Genomic DNA, 21,048 nt, shown 5'->3' with positions numbered 1-21,048 from the left:
ATTAATCACATATTGGGGTGCACACAGGTATCCTTAGGAGTTGTTTTGCAAAAATTAGATGGAACAATCCCTATAGAAATATGAAATCCTGAGTCCATGACAGCCTCCCGCATACAGTTCTCACTGCAATGAGCACTTCATTTCCCTTGTGACAGGCAATTTGTTCTTTTTTTTTTTTTAAGACCCCCCCCCCCCCATGCCTATCATAGTATTGGGACTGTCCTGCCCCCCTAGTTCTACCTCATTGGCTGCAGTCACACACATCAGACAAAGCCTGGAGATCAGTACATAGTCACTGGTCATGGTCACAGCTTCCTATAAAGCAGCACTCATCCCACAGACACTGATGAAGAGGATATGTAACTTTGTTGATGTTTTTCTAACTTTTGGCTTATTTATGCAAAGCAAAGATACACGAAGCCTGAGGAAACTACTGGGCTGTCAGGTACGAAACATTACAGGCCTTCATTCCATTTTATCATTTTTTTATGTAACTTTTTATTTGCATATTTCTAATTAAAAAAAAATTAAATAAATAAAATGGAAACATTTACAAGTAATATTAAATTCTGCTTATGCCGATGTGCAGAAGAACTAAGTTTCCTTTTAAACTTTTACATTGCAAAACAAATTTACAATGAGTTGCGGCACATGGCAAACTCAGCTCTGCTACTTGAATGCGTAAATCCAGTAGGGGTAAGGCGGTGTTCACATGTTAGAAAGGATCCAGCAGCAATCCACTGACAAAAAAGTTGTGCAAACACAACTTTTTTGTACAGCTAAAAAAAAAAATATTTCAATTGGACCTAGTTTTTTTTAGCATTGAAGTCTATGGAAGATGGATCCATTAAATAGACATCCATTTTTCTTTCATTTGAAAAGGATCCGTTTTTTTAATTACTGAATCAGTTTCAAATGGAAGAAAACTGATGGCTATTTAACATATCCGACTTCAATTTAAAAAAAAATCGGATCCAGTTGAAAGCAGTTTTTTTTAGAGGGACAAAAAAGTTGTGTCTGCAGAACTTTTTTTGTCAATGGATTGCTGCTGGATCTGTGCGATTTTTTTTCACGGACCCATATACTGCCATTGCCGATTTTTATCCGACATATTGGACATGTCTCCACAATTTTGCACTCAGTCCACAAAAAAAATCATCCCATAGACTATCATAGGTACCAGTTCTATACGTGTTCTATTTTTGACTCTATAATGTATTTTATTGTTATTTAAACATGCTTATTCTCATATTATTAGTTTTCGTAATGTAGAAGAAATATAGATGGTAAAAAATGCAAAAAAAAATAGGCATGCATATGTGAACTATGCAGAAGCAAAACATGCATATTTCAGTTCAACCCATTGACTTCTATGGGATAAAACAAGTATTCATAAGGATCTTCTGGAATATGCTGCATATTGAAAAACAGCATGAGCATAGAAAATGCATATGAATAAAACCAATTATACTTATTTATTAATGTTTTAATGAAAAATAAATGAATAAGGGTATGTGCACACGATGCAGAAATGAAGCAGAAAATTTATGCAGCATTTCTGCATGTTCTTGGCAGTAAAAACTCTTGGAGATTTTACACGCGTTTTTGCAGCGTTTTTACATGCGGATTTGACTTGCGTTTTTCAAATGCATTGGGACCTCAAATCCACATGCAGAAACGCACAAATAATGGACATGTAGCGGATTTTTCCGCAAGGAAAATCCACTGTGGAAAATTCCACAGCATGGGCACAGAACATGCAGGTTTTCATTGGGGATCATGGGGCACGGATTACCAAGTGTTTACGCTGCGGAAATTCCGTATCAAAAACGCTTGAAAAACGCATAGTGGGCACACAGCCTTAAGATCCATGATACACAAATGTGATTCAGATATTAGTATAGTTTACCAGATGTAGCTGTGCACTGGTTTTTGCAGAGCATTTCCACTGAGTCATACTCATAAATGTGTGCTGTGTATGGGGAATTATGTTTCCGTTCACAGCTCTGTGTTCACACTGAGTCTACTTGCTGAGTTTTTGGAGAGGAAACTGATTGGAAACTCCCAGTTTTTAAGGAACTCTTGAGTTTGCAAGGGGGATTTTGGAGAGTTTCCGCTCAGTTTCTGCGACAAGAACTCAGCAAAAAGACTCAGTGTGAACACACCCCAGGAAGTCACCTGCCATCTGTACTTGAAAGTATAGAGTAAATGATGCTGGCGATGGAACGGCGGCATAACCGCTGGCGATGACACTTTAGGAAAAAGGTTGCTGGTGAAGTGGCTTTGGCTTGGGAAAACTCGGCGAGTGCGCATGAATCTTAAAAATGGCGTGTGTCCACACCATTAGGCTTCACATTCAGTTTTTTTTTCTTTTACTTTCTTTAAGTTTTTTTCCCGAAGTGGTTTTGAAGAGTTTTGGAAGAGTTTTTATTTCCCCTGAAATATTCTCTGCAGTCTTTTGATTGGACAGTGCCTAGTTTCCTTCAGGATCCTTTTCAAAGAACTGACATGCACTTTCTTTTTCCGACAAGCATTTTACAAAAACCTCTTCAGGGAAAACATGAAAGCTAAAAAAAACCCTTCATAAATATAACAAAGAGATGAAATGAATTGGAAGCGGTTTCCAAGACTTTTTGAGAAGGATTTTGGAGAAGATCTGCTCCAAAAACTGCGCAAAAAAACTCATTGTGAGCATACCCTAAAATGCCCTTCATAAGTCATTGAAAGCAAGGCCGGATTCACACATCCAGCTTTCACAATCCGTGTATGGACCACGATAAACAGATTGGCCTCAGGTCTCCCGACCCAAACTCAACAGTCTCATGGACATTTAGGCTGTGTGCCCACGTAGCATTTTTCAAGCGTATATGCTGCGGAATTTCCGCAGCGTAAACGCTTGAAAAACGCATGTATATCCGCACCCCATGGTCCCCAATGGGATTCCGCAAGTTCTATGCACATGCTGCGGATTTTTCCGCAGCGTTTATGCCGCGTTCAAAAATCCGCAGCATGTCATTTAATTTTGCGTTTCCGCAAGCGGAATTGCCTTTGTCCAATGCATAAAAAATGCAAGGCAATTCCGCATGTGGAAAACGCGTGATAAACGCGCGAAAAATGCACGATAAACGCGTGCGGAATTCCGCATGCGTTTTTCCGGGAGAGGACTTGCATTTATGCAGCAGAAATTTTCTGCTGCATAAATGCAACGTGGGCACATAGCCTTAGGAAACCCGTGGCTGGTCTGGACATGGAGATTCATATGCGGACCATGAAAGTCAGATGTATGATATTGGCCTTACAGCCGCTCTCTCCATCAGTGCTCCACTTTAACTAATAGGGAACCTCAGTGAGGTGTCCATATGTCCTAAATAGAGCGTAGGGACAGGGGTTATCAGATATTGCCTTCTTACTGATTGTAATTAATCAGAACCTTTAATTTCTTCAATGTTGATTATAAAACAAAAGCTATGGATTAGTTCAAAATACAAATTTACATATTCTGTTTTGTTTCCAGAAATGTGGCAAAATGGGAGTGCTTAATTAAGGCTACCACTTGAAAAAATGGGCATTTTGTCCATAAAAAGGGGGAGCTGACATCCAGTTATAACCAATTTATCAATCTGTTGAGGTTCAGTAACATGCACCATTTTTCTTTTTTACTTTGCTTATGTCAAGTATTGGTGAATTTGCCCCCAGGGCCCCAGTGAGAACGTGGCTTTGTGACCTGAGGCGTAAATTGAAGCTTCTGGGACCCAATGCAAAATGTGTAACTCGGCTCTCTACCTACCATATACCATTTATAATATAGGTATCATTTTTGGGGAACGAGGGGCCATTGAACCCCCCCTGGCTCTAATAGCCCAGAGACCTTCACCTCTATAGCAACACTCCTACTTACTGCTCATAGTAACCAAAGTTGAGTTAATTGGTGCTGTGGAAGTGGTCTCAGGTTAATAACACTCGTTTTATGAGACAGTTTTACAACAGGAAGGCCATCATGGATCATCTACGGAAACCTGAGGGGACCAGCTGTAGCCTTCATTTTGTTTCTTGCCTTATGATATAATGGTTGCTATGGGCAAAACCACTGCTTTTATACAATTCCTTAAGATATCTAATTCCTCAAGACTAGAAAAGACATATATATATATATATATATATATATATATATAATGGAAAAGGATAAGATTGAGCTCACGTACAGGCCCTATTACAGTTATAGAAGGCTACAATATGGCGCCTGTAAAGTCTATAGGCCTATGTTGTACCGCCATATCCTGATTGTATATGGATTGTTTGCGTGCACATTGACGTGAAGAGGAGCTATAGAAACTGCTGCTCTCCACAGTCTCCTCCTTGTCCTAAACCCTCTGACTTTGGTTGATCTCTGTCCTGAATCAGAAAATAACCATGGATCCTCTAAGACATTGAATCCATGGACCGTGACCTACTGCAGCATGTGGGATCAAGGCTGAAAATTCCAATTTTCAGAAAAATGTCCACCATGGTGTCGTGCCCTGCTAAACAAAAAGCCATTTTGGCACTGAACATAGACCATTTATGCTATTTTTCCTCTTTTAATAAATCTTTGCTGTTTATACCGATCATTAACGACCTAAAGGTTTCTAACACTGACAAATGACATCTGTTTATCATTGGTCTAAAAATGGAGATCAATCCCTGTATTCAACGACGATAGGAAATAGAGGGGTTTTAGTATGGGTAGCATAGCATACACAAGCGTATCAATCAGACGAGTGCTATCCGATGTTTTATCGAATAGCACTCGGACCAATGTTGCAGTGCCGATTAGCATTTTTTTCTCATGCCGATTTGCAGCAGAAATCGGATGGCCGCACCCATTCAAGTCTATGGGTGTGTGGAAAACATCGGACTGCACTCGGATGATATCTGAGTGCAGTCAAATTTCCGCTGACTCACAGAATGGAGAAGATGGAGAAATGTTGTTCTCCATCTTCTTCTGACAACGTGATACTGTTCTCTCCTCCGAGAGAATCGGATTGCATTACGTTGACACTCTGATCAGAGTTTGATCGGAGTGTCATTAACATAATCAATCGGATTTTCTCTCGCTCGTGTGACCCTACCATAACCCTCCTATCCCACCAGAATGGAGAGATAGGGTCGACGATGTCGGTACTGAACTACAACTATAATCGTATTTCTCCATCCCAAATACCAGCAGTGATCATCTGAACTTTAAAGAGGTTTTCCAGGTGTTGGAATACCCATCAGTCAGCTGCTGTTTGTGTAAAAAAAAAAACTATGCTTTTCTCACCTTCCCCGGGTCCAACGCTGACTATCCGTCGCTTCTCTCGGTGTCTGTTATTGTCTGCAGCGCTGACGTCACATCAACAGCGCTGCAACGAATCAATGAGCAGTTTGTGCCATTAACTCAAGCAGAGTGATCTGCTGCAGCGCTGTCAGCACTGCAGACAATAACAGACATGGGGAGCAGAGATGGAGAAGTCAGTGCTGGACCCAGGGAAGGTTGAAACATGCACAGCTGCAGCAGGGGGACAGGAGTTTTCCAAAACTGGAAAACAACTTTAATACTGAAGCCCCCTGATAGATCACTTGAAAAAGTTGGAAAAAATATTTGGGCATTGGGAAAGTGTATCGGCTACAAGTGGTACATCTACTAGGGGTTGCTTTTATCAGGTTAGGTACCTGGTAAAATGTAATAAGAGAAGGAGGCTCAGTGTTAGGCCACGGCTGCACTATCAGTATTTGGTCAGTATGTGGTCAGTATTTTTTCTCAGGAGTGGGAGCCAAAACCAGGTGAGGAACAATCAGAGAAAAGGTATAATAGAAACAAGTCACCAATTCTGCATTTAGCACCCACTCCTGGTTTTGACTCCCACTCCTGAGAAAAAATACTGACCGAATACTGATAGTGGGGCCGTGGTCTTAGGCTATCATCACACTATCAGTATTTGGTCAGTATTTTACATCAGTATTTGTAAGCCAAAACCAGGTGAGGAAGAATCAGAGGAAAAGTATAATAGAAACACCTGCACCAATTCTGTATTTATCACCCACTCCTGGTTTCGGCTTACAAATACTGATATGAAATACTGACCAAATACTGATAGTGTGACCATAGCCTTAGATTTTGTAGGTCAAGTTCTGGACTCTTGATTGTACATGACAGACTGAACCCAAAATTGACCTTTCCAATGTGATAGCCAATCCCAAAAGTGTTAAAAATACAATTTAATGTCACCGTTGAGTTAACATTTTAGTATTAAAACTAAGATGGTTAATACCGGTGATAGTGTTACGTTGGTTATCTAGCGGGGATTGCCCACTTTTTCTACCGCTTTACACATGTTGCCTGATGGAGCATGCCACCTGAAACAGATGTAAATGGAGGTACATTTATGGCCTCAAACACCTCTGTGGAAGCCCTATGATGGCCGCTTACCAAAATAGTACAGCTATTTGTGAGCTGTTTTGAATATCTAATAGAAATCTCTCATATAAATACACCTGCCCCAAGGACATAGCAGCCAATAAAGGAGCCTTTTTACCTCCGAATTTTCACTCTTTACCCCATGGGAGCCAAAACCAGGTGAGGAACAATCAGAGAAAAGGTATAATAGAAACAAGTGCACTAATTCTGCATTTATCACCCACTCCTGGTTTTGGCTCCCACTCCTGAGAAAAAATACTGACCGAACACTGACCAAATACTGATAATGGGGCCATGTTCTTTGTCTCAGATATTTTTTTTTACTTAAGAATATTAGTTTTGATTTCGGAAATGGCACCAGAGTCCAAATCTGTTCATAAAATCTCTATCGTAATATTAAATATATAAAGCATTGTTGTGTACAAAATGGTAGGTGTCCTAGATGTCATCACATTTTAAAATAGTTAATAACATGTCGTGTATGTTGGTTTATTGCTTTTGAATCTGTTCTATTATCCACAGCATTTTCTGATCCCATCATGTATTAATGAATGCATAATGGATCCACTGGGTAAGGCCACGGCCCCACTATCAGTATTTGGTCAGTGTTCGCTCAGTGTTTTTTCTCAGGAGTGGGAGCCAAAACCAGGAGTGGGTGATAAATGCAGAATTGTTTCTGTTATACCTTTTCTTTTAATTTTCTCTAATTGTTTCTGTCATTGTTTTCGACAGCACAAGTCCTTATTTCAGGAAAATCCCTGTCCTCCAGCTGAAGTTTATAAAAAAAAAACTGTACTTTACTCACCCTCCCCAGGTCCTGCACTTAGATACCAGGAGCATTATCGGAGAATCATCACTGGACCCAGGGAGAGTGAGCACAGTACGTTTTTTTTTTTTTTTTTTTTTTAACTGTAGTTGGGGGGCAGGTGTTTTCCCAAAAAAAAGAACAAGGTAGTATGGTGGGGGTAGACAGTGGCAGCTTTAGCTGATTAATGGACTTGAGCTTTTGGCTGAGCTTTGGGTGAACATATCGTTTAAAGGGGTATTCCCATCTCCAAGATCCTATCCTAGTATGTAGTAGGAATAATAATATTAGCAAATACCTCCAATTAGAAATGTAGTATAGTTCTTCTGATAAGCCATGTCTCTTTCCTCATGTGCAGGTCACTGCAGTAGGATAGGTATCCATGGTTACGACTACTCATATAGTGACAGTTAGTTAGTGTTGGTGTTCGTAACCATGGATACCTAAACTACTTCAATGTCCTGCACATGGGGTAAGCGACATAGCAAATCAGAAGAACTATACTACATTTCTAATTGGAGGTATTTGCTAATATTATTATAATTACGCCTACTACATATTGAGATAGGATCTTGGAGATGGGAATACCCCTTTAAATATAGTTAAAGTTATGTTTATACATTAAATTTAATAAAGGCCGTGGCCTTCATTTTTTTGGGATCCACTAATCAGTATAGTTTGTCATTTTTTATTTAGGCGTGTTACATGTATCCGTGCTTATTCCACCCCTCCCTGGCTCACAATTCTTATTGCTTTTCCTTTACTGGAAAATATGAACTAAAAAATTTCCTGAAAAATAACGTAATGCTAATTCAACTTCTAAAAATTAAAAATATTGGATTTAGATAAATAAAAAAAAAAACATCAACCTTCTAGTGTGATAGCATTAGATCCTTTTTAAAAGTTAATTAGAGTAAAATTTACTACCAAATTTTAATAACCAAAAGTCTGGGGAGGCCAAAGAATATAAGTGACACAATTGCTGCTTTGTACCATGGGAGAGAAGGTCATTATTCATGGACAAAGTGGAACGATCCGTGTGTGATGTAGACACAGCGAGATGCCACCGCCTGCAGCCATGAAGGGTTATGTGTCACCACCGCCGCTGCAGTCACATAAAATATATCAGTCTAATTTACAAAGCTATAAATGATTCCAGCAAACAATTCCGCCTTTAGTTGAGGAAAGCCAAAATAAACCCGCGTCCTTTCCTTTTTTTAATCGTCTCATGAGCTGACGCTGGATTAGACATGGCTAATTGTAGATCTGCTATTTATAACACCATTGAAAAGTAGTAAAGTCTGTAGCTGAAATGTGGAATATATTTTCATAGTGAGTTAAAATTGTTGGACAAAGAAGTCTTTTTACTGTATTTTAGTACAAAGCGGCTCTGCCCTCAGTTCTAGGCGGATAGCAGTGTATCGGCAAGAAGAAATTAAAAGCCTAAAATTGATTAAGGCAAGCAGCTATATGGGCATTCCGGTTTTGGAAAACCCCTCTCCCTCTGCTGCTGCTCTCGATGTTTGTTATTATCTGCAACGTTGCTCAGAGCTGCTGAGCTCACTGATTGGCTGCAGCGCTGTCCCACACCACCTCTTTATCCCATCCTTTCTCTGTCGGAGTCCCTCAAGTCTCTGTCTTAGGACCCCTACTCTTCTCCATCTATACCTTTGGCCTGGGACAACTCCCATGGCTTCAATACGCTGATGACACTCAGGTCTATTTCTCTGGCCCACACATCACCTCTCTGCTGACCAGAATCCCGGAGTGTCTATCAGCCATATCCTCCTTCTTCTCCTCTCGCTTCCTAAAGCTAAATGTCGATAAAACTGAACTTGTCATCTTTCCTCCATCTTACCTACCTTCCCTGCCTGATCTATCTATCACAATAAACGACATCACGCTTTCCGCAGTACTGGAAATCCGTTTCCTCGGAGTAACCCTCGACTCTGCCTTGTCCTTCAAACCACACATCCAAGCTCTTGCCACCTTTTGCTGCCTCCTACTCAAAAATATTTCCAGAATCCGTCTTTTCCTCAACCCTCAATCTATTAAAATAATAGTGCATGCCCTCATCATCTCCCGCCTCAACTATTGCAACATTTTCCTCTGTGGTCTCCATTCTAACACTTTCGACCCTCTCCAGTTGATCCTTGCTGATGACTAATCCACCTCTCCTCGCTTTTCCCCCGCTTCACTCCTCTGCAAATCCCTTCACTGGCTCCCAATTCCACAACGTATCCACTTCAAACTGCTAACACTAACCTACAAAGCCATCCATAACCTGTCTTCTCCATACATCTCCGAACTAATCTCCCAATATCTTCCCACACGTAATCTCCGGTCCTCCCAAAACCTCCTTCTCTCCTCCACACTCGAATGTTCCTCACTCAATCGCCTGCAAGACTTCTCGCGAGTATCCCCCAGAGGAAATAAGTTGATTGTCTCCCGGTAGTTCCACTTTCCATAAGGACAGGAAGAATTGTAACCTGCAGATTGACCCTATATCTGCAAGTAAGTTACATTTTCCGAGGTGACAGGTTCCCTTTAAAGGGAACTTGTCACTCAATTTGCCCATGGTTTTGCCAGCATGAATCAGGGTCTGGCTGCCAAAACTCCGACGTTTCAAAGAAATGTTTGAATATCAGTCAAGAACCATAGGGAGAGATGAGGCTTGTCTGACGTGACCCCTGGTCGGCTCCTCCCCGCATCGCTCCAGATGATTGACGTCTCTCTTCCTATGTACACACATGATGGAGACCTGACAATCACATTTAGTGGAGCTGGGAGAAGCCGGCCAGGAAAGGCTTTCTCTGCTCATAGTCCGTAACTGCTCTTCAAAGTATGTACTCTATGAAATGTCAAAGCATTTTCGACTCTGATTCATGCCGCCCGGGGTTTGGACAGCATGAAACAAGTGACAAATTCCTTTTAAGGTTCTAAATTATTGGTATTTTAGGATGATATCTTTTTTTATTTTCATCCACATCTATCCACTTGTTAAAGAGTTTTGGTACTTCGCAAAGCCGTTCATTATAGAAACCGATAAGAGTCCAATCCCCACATCCCACCACATTTGTGCCTAACACTGGATTTCTCCTTTAAAAAAGTGGCCACAATACAAGAGCTAAATACCAATCCTTGTCACCAAAAGTGAAAATGAAGCTCCAGATAGTGACTAATAATGTTTATATAATGGCAACGACATAATTGTTTATATATGTAGATAAGGATAGTAATGTAATTAGGAATGAACATGGCGTCAGAAGGGTTAGGACACCTTAATCAGCACCCAGCTATTTTTTATATAAACGTACATGTCCACAATGTCCGCAAGGTCTTTGTTGGGAATGTAGAGTTATTGAAATAGCGAGCCTAATTATTTGGGAAAAAAAAAATTCTGTGCTCAAAAACTAAAAAACTAGTTGCGATAAGCTAGCCGTAAACAGTGAATAATTGGGGTTATCCTGGACTTTTATTATTTTTGTGTATGAGGCTAAGAACTAACAGGCAGGTAGCACGGGGACGATCTCTGCTGGCTCAGCCGGAGATTTCTCTGCTTTATTATACCTCTCGTAAACAGAGCAGCTCTTCCTCTTCCGAGCTGCTCTGTTGATGGGGCGTCACTGCTGACATCATGCTGATTGACAGCTGGCTCCCCGCAGTTAGGCAGCGGGGAGCTGGCTGTCGATCAGCATGACTTCAGCAGAGACGCCCCATCAACAGAGCAAAAGAGAAAATGCTGCTCTGTCGACTTGACGTCAGCGGAAGCAGGGAAATCGCCGGCAGGAGCGGTCCATTGCCGATCGGCACCGGCAGGCACTTAGTAACTACCTGATAGTAAGTTCTTATCCCCAAATAACAGAGGAACAATAGCGGAAAAATAATAAAAAGTCCCAGATAACCCCTTTAACATACGAGCAAGGCATGGGAATGAAGGGAGATACGCCAGACTAAATTAGGGAAGATGGCCATAGTGCACCCATGTTTTGGGACCCACACTGCTGTAATTTTTCAGTCGAACTGCTGGACAACGGGTGGACAGAGTAGGCAACTGTGCAAGGTGCAAATTTGGAAATAGGCAAAGGAGGCACAATTCATGGTTTTGGTCCCTGAATTTTGAGTTATTCTTTAGGGATATCTTTGACATTAAACTACTAATAAGCGATGGCTCCAATGATGCAGAACCCTGGAGGGGTGCGGCTCGTGTTTGCTGATTATTATCATGTGTTTTTAGATCCAGCAAAAGCCAGTAGAAAGATAATGGTCGATAATAGAAAATGCTTTCAACCACACTCCATGTCAAATGATTCCTTTTCAGCTGGTATAACACATGTTGTATCATCTGGGACTGGGGATTTTTTCAGTCTAATTTCTCTTTTATTTACAATAAGAAAAACACTTTTGTTTTATAATGAAGTCCGGACTTCGGTGGGATGGTGCCCAGTGCAGAATCTTCCATTGATTCCACCTTACTATATATCAAATAGTATACAAAAAACTCTACTGAAGCAATGAATTAGGGGATGCACTTGAAATGAGTAGGTATGTTACAGGGGATTGGAATCAAGGTGCAATCACGTTAAAAAGATGGATGATGCTATAAAAAAATTGAGCAAAGTGTAAAGTTTTGAATTTTGGACTCCATTTGTCTTGTTAAAGTTAATGGTTCAGTCTGGGGAACATTGCATTCTAGAGTTGAGCAAAATGACTCACGCCTCCCTGGGCCAGCATCCAGGTACTTCATGGCAGCCGGACCAGGGCTACCCTCACTTCTGGCCACAGATGGCCCCCTGGGCGATTTTTGTGCTCGCTAGTCCCTACAATGTGATGATGTTGAGTCCAAGTGAGGTCTAGTCACTAATCACTGAAATCTTAATGTTACGGGATCTAGTAAGTTCACGAGTAGCCCAAGATGGCCAGCTGAGGATGTCGGCCACAGAAGTGAAGATTGCCATAGAGGACCAGACCGGACACCAGACCTGTATTATACACAGTTTTTCGGGTGGACGGGTGGCAGCCCTATACTGAGTCCTGGAGTGTCCTGGTTATCTTTTTTTTTTTTTTTCAGAAGTCTTATATGGCTCCTTTTATCACACTCATCCTCTAATTTCTTTTGGCATATTTGATTCATGGATTTCAGTAATGACCAAGTGTAAAAACTCATTTATTTCAAAATCAAAGGAAGTTGCAAGTTAGGGGTCAAGCAAAGCCAAAGGGGGTCAACAAGGCATTTTATCTTGATCAGGGCACAGGTCCCAGACTTGCATCCAATAGAAGTTTAAGTAAGTCGTAATAACGTGCAAGAAGATAAAACATGAGGTCTTCATTTAGGAAATAAAGGTTTTTGCAATCATTTTACTTTTAAAAAGTTTGCTGTCTGTCATCATGGTGATACATTCTCTTCACTGGAGCTACTATCCTACTCCTTTCATACTACAAGGTCTTGTTCACATGTTGAGTATTTGCAGCATTTTTTTCCATGCGAAAAAAAATGCAACTTTTTACAGTCCCAGTATAATGAATCCAATTTCCAAAGTGTCATCTACATGCTGCATTTTTTTTTTTCCATTATATTAAACCGTCAATGTGTTTTTCTTTCTGCAGTAGGTCAATTCTTTCAGTCTTTTTGCAGCGTTTTTCACCCATTCAAATGAATACCTAAAAAACACAATGAAAAACGCATGAAGAATGTGCATAATATAAGCAACCTTTTTCCTGCGAATACCGGCGTTTTTCATGTGGAAAAAAATGTTGCAAAAATGCCCTGTGTGAACACACCCTAAAGTTCTGTGCAGTAAAAAAAAACAGTCTCTTAGTCTTAGCAGACCCTAAAGTGAATGTTCACCTTTCAACATATTTTTGGGGTCAGTTTTCTTTTTTTTTTTTTATAAATTTCTCAGAATATTTTTATAGCCATTAGAGCTCAGATTTTCTGATGCAAAGCTTCTACTCCAATTATTGTTGCATGCATCGTCCAATCAGGGGAGTATATGGGCTTACTGCATACTGGCATTGCCAAGTTAATGGGGTCGTCCAGGCTTGGGACATAATTCTGCAGTCATTCTATGTGACAGCCAACTGCCAAATCGTCGCTGTGTGTGGTGCACACGCTGTCATGATTCACCTTTATCACGAAGGCGAGCCGGCGTCACATGCCAACTAGACTGCTGCACTTCTCTCAATAGAGGAAGATTAAGAGAAGTAGAAGAGAATCTAGTTGGCATGTGACTGCAAGCCATGTATGCAAATTGCATACACGTGGAAACGTGACTGTCCGCTTGCACTGGGAATAATGTGAAATCGTGATGAGCATTGGTACTGCCCGCTGTCTTGATTTGGCAGTGTGCAGTCACATAGAGTGCTTGCAGACTTTTGTTTCAAGCTTAGACAACCCTTTTAAATGTACAAACAGTATGCAGTAAGCTCCTCTTAGTGGTGCTTCTGTAGCACCCTGAGGACTCGGCTGCTACAGGGGTATTGCACCTCAAGCCAGAGGTGTGGTATTCCACTCGCGGGTAAGGATGGAGTGTGGAACTGAGCTAGTAGGCTGCATGCACTACATACATCCCATTTCCGGGGGACAGAACTACGGTACTCCCACCAGTATATGTGCAGGTACGACAGCGTCTGTCCCTGGCTGGAGTGGGAGGGGGGTGGAACATCCCAGTAGTGTAGGGGCAGATAGGGGGAGTAGTCTGGGTAAATGTAGGAGCTCATTGGGTGCTGGTCACCTGAGCTCACACATAGAGGGAGTATATAAGGTGGGCACCATCTTAGGACAGTCAGTCAGTGAGTCAGCAGTAACTCCAGGAGAGGAGAAGGAAGAGGGACCCAGAGGCGCAGGACGAGAGGGGACCCCAAGATCCCAGAATAAGGACAAAAGGGTGAAGGGTCGGCAAAAGGGTACCGGATCCCAAGCTGGCGGAGGCCAAAGCAAACCTTAGCCAGGAACCGGAGGTTGTGGGCAGGATCTGCCACGACCCTCACCAAATCCACTAGAAAGGCACACCGAGCATAGGGTCAGGGAGCCCAGAGGGGGCTTGACCACCAAGAGACCCGAGGGAGCCGGCCAAAAGTGGATCCCTGGTGGGAACGGCCAGAGGAAGGGAGAGTCAGAAAGGAGCTCAGGACCACGCTCCAGAATTGCCTGGGGGTTGACCGAGTCCCGCACCTGGTGGACGCAGCACGGCTTGGGTGGTCACTGCTGTACAGAGTGACCCGAGCAACACCAGTGAGTAAAAAACCCTGAAACTGCATTTCATGCCTCTGAGTCTCCTTGCTGCACCTTCACAACCACCATCCTCCACGTCTGACCCCCTGAGGCTATACCCCTCCCGTTGGGGGTTATACTACCACAGCTGCACACACACCACCAGCCTCAGCGGACCATCCTGCAGCGGCGGCCTTTTGACCGCAAATCAACGGGTGGCGTAGTCGACACTAAGAACATCTGCAAGGACTGCCGCACACTGAGTTTGACACCCTGGGCACGGACCGGGTCACAGCCACTCGGAGACTACAACCCCCATCTGATCCGGCTCCGGGTATCCCTAACAACATGGCCCAGGGGGCGCGTCAACTTTGGCGTAGTCGGCAGGATCACGTGCCCGCAACATCCGGGTACTGCGTGCCTGAAGAAAAATTCGTATTTACCTCAAAACGAAGTCTCCCGCCAATTCCAGAGGGTCCCCGCCATCGGACGCCATCTCGGATCAGTTCCCGCCATTTGCCCGTCATCTGCAGTCTTTTCCCGCCATCTGCAGTGTTTCCCGCCACTGGGAAGCGGTTCCCGCCATCTGAGAAGATTTCCCGCCTTGGCAGAGCGGACGCCATTATGGGCGTGCCAGAGGATGGTAAGAGGCCACTTCCCATCGTGGGCCAGGATCGGAAATGGCGCCAAAGGTGGAAACCGCCCCCACCAGCAGAGACTGTGATGATTGATATGTCCATCAGCGTGAGGGAACTGCCCCTGGAACTGGCAATCACAAAGTTGCCCCAGGACGACCCCCAATGTGGGCGGGTACAGAACAAAAGGAAGAAGATGGGTGCAGCCTGGAGGAGTCTGGAGAGAGCGCACCCGGAGATGAGGAGTCTGGAGAGGAGTCCAGAGAGAACACACCCGGAGATGGAGGGAGAGTCAGGCAGCACCGACCCTGTGGTCAGGAGCCTGTTGCAGGCCGCCACTCCAGAAGGCCTGCTGGAGATCCTGGCACAGCTCCCCCGAGACCGGGAGCGTGCACAGACCGCGCTGGAGGGCCTCGCACGAAGGATGGCCCGGGTGCAGCAGGAAACGCTGGCGGAGTGGACCCGAGAGATGGCCCTGCAGGCTGGAGCCTGCCAGCGAAGCATGTCACCCGCAGCGAGGAGCAAGTCCACCTCTGAGGACGGCGAAGGAGGGACGACGGCCGGAGACGACGCCGCGGAGGGAGCCGAAGAGATGAAGGCAGGTAATGGGGACGACAATATCCCGTGCCTAGAAGCCGTAAACCTGCCCCAGCTCCCCGTCGCAGAGCCCGAAGCCCCACTCACCGTTCCCGTAGCCGCTGCGTCATCGCTCCAAGTTAGGCCTCAAGCGGCCGGAGCCGCGACCACGCCCCCTGTGACGTCACGCGCCTCGATCCAATGCGCGGCCAAGCAGGAGACGCCACCGGCCTGGTCGCAAGGCCGAGTGCCCCCGGGCGCCGCAGTACCAACAGCGCCCTCTACCTCCACTGAGCCACCGGCCTGGTCACTGGGCCAAGTAACCCCGGGCGCCGCCGTCTTCACGGTGCCCTTTACATTCAGGGTGCCCCAAGCCTGGTCGCAAGGCCTGGTGAACCCGGGCGCCGCCACCAAAACAGCGCCCTCAACGTCCACAGCGCCACACCTGGGTGAAGATCTATTTGCCCAGCACACATGCCCGGATGGGCAGCCCTTTATATGGCCACCGGAGTATTACCAACTTGAGCTCCAAAAGGAAAGGCCCCTGTGCGAGCCCCTGATTCCGGCTCCGAAGCCCGTCAAGAGGACCCCGCTCTCGTTGGAGGAGACACAGTTTGAGTGGGACCCCACTGGAGGAGATCTCATGGGGTTCACCCAAGAAACTCGGGCGGCCGCAGCTGAGCGTGCGGAGTGCTGCCGGCAGCAGTTAGAGGTCTTCGACCGGGAACGGAGAGAGAGGCGGGTCCGTGAGCAGCGGCTGCAGATACAGAGCGCAGAGCAGAAGAGCCGGACCAGGAGGAACCCCCGTGCAGCCCACGGTCCCCGTGCCACCGGGACTGTAATAAAATTCCAGTTGGAGCACGGGTGGGGTTTCATCCGGGACCACAAGACCCCTGGCGACGTCTTTGTCACCCGCAGAGACGTTGAAAGTCATCTGCCGGAGGGACACAGAGGTCGTGACCTATACCTGGGTGATGAGGTCACCTTCACCCGGCATCAGTGCGCCAAGGGCCCGTATGCCCTGCACGTGCATAGACTTACTGAGAAGGAGCTACGGGGTGAGGAGGATCAAGAGGACCCGGACGGGTCTAAAGATTACCCTCAGCCAAGAGCACACCGCCACTGATGAACTGTAAATAGAACATGTAAATAATTACCCGTGTGGGTACAGAGACTGTTGCTACAAAAGTGTAGTCCCCGTTGGGACCAGTGAACTGTTACAGTGTGTCCCATCTCCCCACAGGCTGAGGACTGTGAACAGCCATTCCTTTTCCCCACTGGCCGAGGACTGAGAGCGGCCATATTCCCCTTGTATATAGTTGCGCTTCTTAAAGTGCCCCCTACCGGTTTTATAGGAAACTGTTTTTCTTGAAGAGACTGTTGCACTTTACCCGGTCACAAGTTGCACCGTGGCCGGAGGAACAAGAATGTTTTATATGAAAAAGTTTTATGCTGATAGTATATATAATGTTTTATATGTTTATGATGTTTTAAAAAAAAATTGTATGTTTGTGGATGTTTTTATTCTTTTACAGCCCGAGGACGTGCTGTGATTTACCAGGGGGGAATGTAGCACCCTGAGGACTCGGCTGCTACAGGGGTATTGCACCTCAAGCCAGAGGTGTGGTATTCCACTCCCGGGTAAGGATGGAGTGTGGAACTGAGCTAGTAGGCTGCATGCACTACATACATCCCATTTCCGGGGGACAGAACTACGGTACTCCCACCAGTATATGTGCAGGTACGACAGCGTCTGTCCCTGGCTGGAGTGGGAGGGGGGTGGAACATCCCAGTAGTGTAGGGGCAGATAGGGGGAGTAGTCTGGGTAAATGTAGGAGCTCATTGGGTGCTGGTCACCTGAGCTCACACATAGAGGGAGTATATAAGGTGGGCACCATCTTAGGACAGTCAGTCAGTCAGTCAGTGAGTCAGCAGTAACTCCAGGAGAGGAGAAGGAAGAGGGACCCAGAGGCGCAGGACGAGAGGGGACCCCAAGATCCCAGAATAAGGACAAAAGGGTGAAGGGTCGGCAAAAGGGTACCGGATCCCAAGCTGGCGGAGGCCAAAGCAAACCTTAGCCAGGAACCGGAGGTTGTGGGCAGGATCTGCCACGACCCTCACCAAATCCACTAGAAAGGCACACCGAGCATAGGGTCAGGGAGCCCAGAGGGGGCTTGACCACCAAGAGACCCGAGGGAGCCGGCCAAAAGTGGATCCCTGGTGGGAACGGCCAGAGGAAGGGAGAGTCAGAAAGGAGCTCAGGACCACGCTCCAGAATTGCCTGGGGGTTGACCGAGTCCCGCACCTGGTGGACGCAGCACGGCTTGGGTGGTCACTGCTGTACAGAGTGACCCGAGCAACACCAGTGAGTAAAAAACCCTGAAACTGCATTTCATGCCTCTGAGTCTCCTTGCTGCACCTTCACAACCACCATCCTCCACGTCTGACCCCCTGAGGCTATACCCCTCCCGTTGGGGGTTATACTACCACAGCTGCACACACACCACCAGCCTCAGCGGACCATCCTGCAGCGGCGGCCTTTTGACCGCAAATCAACGGGTGGCGTAGTCGACACTAAGAACATCTGCAAGGACTGCCGCACACTGAGTTTGACACCCTGGGCACGGACCGGGTCACAGCCACTCGGAGACTACAACCCCCATCTGATCCGGCTCCGGGTATCCCTAACAACATGGCCCAGGGGGCGCGTCACTTCAACACCTTCCCTCCCGGGGACATAAAAGTATCACCCCCTAAGTTTGGAATAGCCATTATTGTAGTGACCTGAAGAATCACGCCGCTAAGTAATTTTTACTGCACAATTAACACTGTAAAAACAACTGTAAAAAAAAAAACAATGGTGTAATTAAATGATTTTTACCATTTCCCCTTACTTGTAATTTTCTTCCTGTTTTTCCCTTTTTCAGTTCATTGTACATTAAAATTAATGTTGTCCTACAAAATAACAACTCGTGCCCCCAAATACAATCCCTCATATGGCCATGTATGCAGAAAAATAATAAAAAAAAAAGTTATGGCTCTTGAAAGAACAGGAGGAATAAACAAAAGTGCAAAAACGAATATTGACTGCATCGTTGGAAGGGTTTAATACTCTCTAAGGCTATGCCTATGCCCTACTATCAAGCAGAGCGTAAGACGCCACGTTAGTATATTATAGGGTAATTAGTTGAGATAAGAAGATCTGAGAAAATTCGAATTTGCCAAATTGGGTGGATTTTCCCGAGAGATTGGATTTGGAAAGAACTTATTCTCCGAGAATAGAATATTCCTTTTTAAGATGTAAAAAATTACATGTGCCGAGACTTTAATGACCTCCGAGGCCTGGTCATGGCCAGAAGTCTCATTTTAGAGTGAAGACACTTGAGGACCATGCAGTGGCCAAAAGAAGAGGCCCTGAGCACCAGACGGAGGGCAGTGCGCCAGGGAGGTGAGGGGTGAGTATTAGTTTTTTTTTCATTGTTTGCCGGCATTCTACGGCTCATCAAAATGGTGTCCAGCTGGTGTCCAGCTACGCTGTCAATCAATATGATGCCGGCAGTCACGCCCTACAGCCCGAAAGAGGAAGAGCTGCTCTGTTGATGCGGAGCAGCTGAATTGCCGCTGGGAGCGGTCAGTGACTATTTTGAGCGGGCGCCAGGTAGAACAGGCAGGTAGTTGCCTCTGTTAGCAACTACTTGTCCATGACAAAAAAAATAGTCCTGGACAACCTTTTAAAAAAGTTCTTTGGTATGAATGCCAGCCACCAGATAGAGGTCTTCTGAAGAATAGAGCTTCAGATTAAAGCGCTGCAAAAATCGCATCTATTTGCACGTCAACAGCTCTGAACATCTGCAGGAACTCTGCTTTTGGTTTTTCCTTATGGGCACCCTCGTAATAAGCATCAAGATCATTTATTAGAAGACCTACACCCATGTTTTGTCTTTTCATTACTTCCCAGAAACAATGAGCGGTCTACTAAATGCAATTCATTCTCCTGCCCAAATCTGATTTACACTTGGTAATAAAGTGCCGCCACCTTAGGGCATGTTTTGCTGATGTCTGAAAACGTAATGGCTCTGAATGTTCTTCTTGTGATGCTGTTCAGAAAGGCCTATTCATAATATCATGGTGAGCTGGCTCCTTACCGTAGGTCATCAAAGCTTGGATTCACTAGTCACTACATGAGAAAAGCCTCAGGAGAAGCAGGACACTCATGACCTTGGACAATAAAACAATGCGCACTCAAGGACAAAAGTGTTCTTGTATGCGGATGGTCAAAAACACTGCATGACCAGTAAATGACGGAGCTGTGTGCTTCATGTGATTAAGGCTGGTTTATCTCTGGAAATTACACTTTTGAGGACTACAAAAATATGGGAACTGTTTAAGGCTAAGTTCAGATGTCCAGTAATCATCTGTTATAAACTAATCCAGCAACAATCCTTGGAAAAAAAAATGTTGTGCAGATACAACTTTTTTGTCCGGCTGAAAAAAAAAAACTGATTTCAACTGGATCCGGCTTTTTTTGACATTGAAGTCTATGGAAAACGGATCCGTTAAATAGCCATTTGGTTTCTTCCGAAAAAAAACGGATCCTTTTCAAATGGAAGAAAAATGGATGGCTATTTAACGGATCTGTTTTCCATAGACTTCAATGTTAAAGAAAAAACGGATCCAGTTGAAATCAATTTTTTTTTAGCCAGACAAAAAAGTTGTGTCTGCAGAACCTTTTTTTTTTTTTTTTTTTTCCAACGGATTGCTGCTGGATTCTTTTCTAATGGATGATTACTGGACATCTGAACAAAGTCGAAGAGACTGGGAGGATGACAAAATGCAGATGATGGTGCCTTATTTGGTGGGAAAGACGTCCTCCTCCGTCACCAATTTTTGTACAGAACTCATGACAAAATCAATATATTGAGGAGCTGTGCACTTTATCTTCTTTCCCCGCTCGTCATACCAGTAGTACCGTGTGTTGCAGGCAGCCATGGTCTGTGCAGAACTCTGAGATGGTGCTGTACTGAAGGTTGATATGGTTGAAGAATTTGGTAATATTGATTGCCAGCCACTCGTTCAGGTCTATTTCCTGTACAAAAATTGGTGACGGACAAGGACGTCTTTCCCACCAAATACGGCAGGGAATTCCCCAGCTCTTTCGATTCCTTGGTAAAAAAGATCTGCAGATATCTATTCCATGTTATTGCTCATATTTACTCAGCTCATTTCAAGGAGATTGTTGGTTTGTTTTTATGCAGCATGAGCCATAGTTATGAATAATGTACTGAAAAATACAAACAAAAATTGCAATTGCGGTGAAATGGCGATAAAAAAATTGCAACAGGTTTTGGGTTTCATTTTTATGAAACTTAGGCTATGTCCACAC

At 44.7% G+C, this 21,048-nt stretch overlaps 1 protein-coding gene across 1 annotated transcript in view; it reads left to right on the top strand.

Annotated features, from left to right (window-relative positions):
* The first annotated feature begins 239 nt into the window (after positions 1-239).
* LOC141154865 (endothelin receptor type B-like) overlaps positions 240-21,048 on the top strand; it is a 45,953-nt gene continuing 25,144 nt past the window's right edge. Inside the window, exon 1 of the mRNA XM_073641385.1 lies at positions 240-445. The gene's annotated coding sequence lies outside the window, so the exon portion shown is untranslated. The remainder of the gene's footprint in view (positions 446-21,048) is intronic.

This window comes from Phyllobates terribilis, unplaced genomic scaffold (assembly GCF_046119375.1).
Source record: "Phyllobates terribilis strain yellow unplaced genomic scaffold, ASM4611937v1 Scaffold_7__3_contigs__length_470593459, whole genome shotgun sequence".
Lineage (NCBI taxonomy): Eukaryota > Metazoa > Chordata > Amphibia > Anura > Dendrobatidae > Phyllobates > Phyllobates terribilis.
Note: the sequence above shows the minus strand (reverse complement) of the source record. Positions and strands in the feature narration are given on the sequence as shown.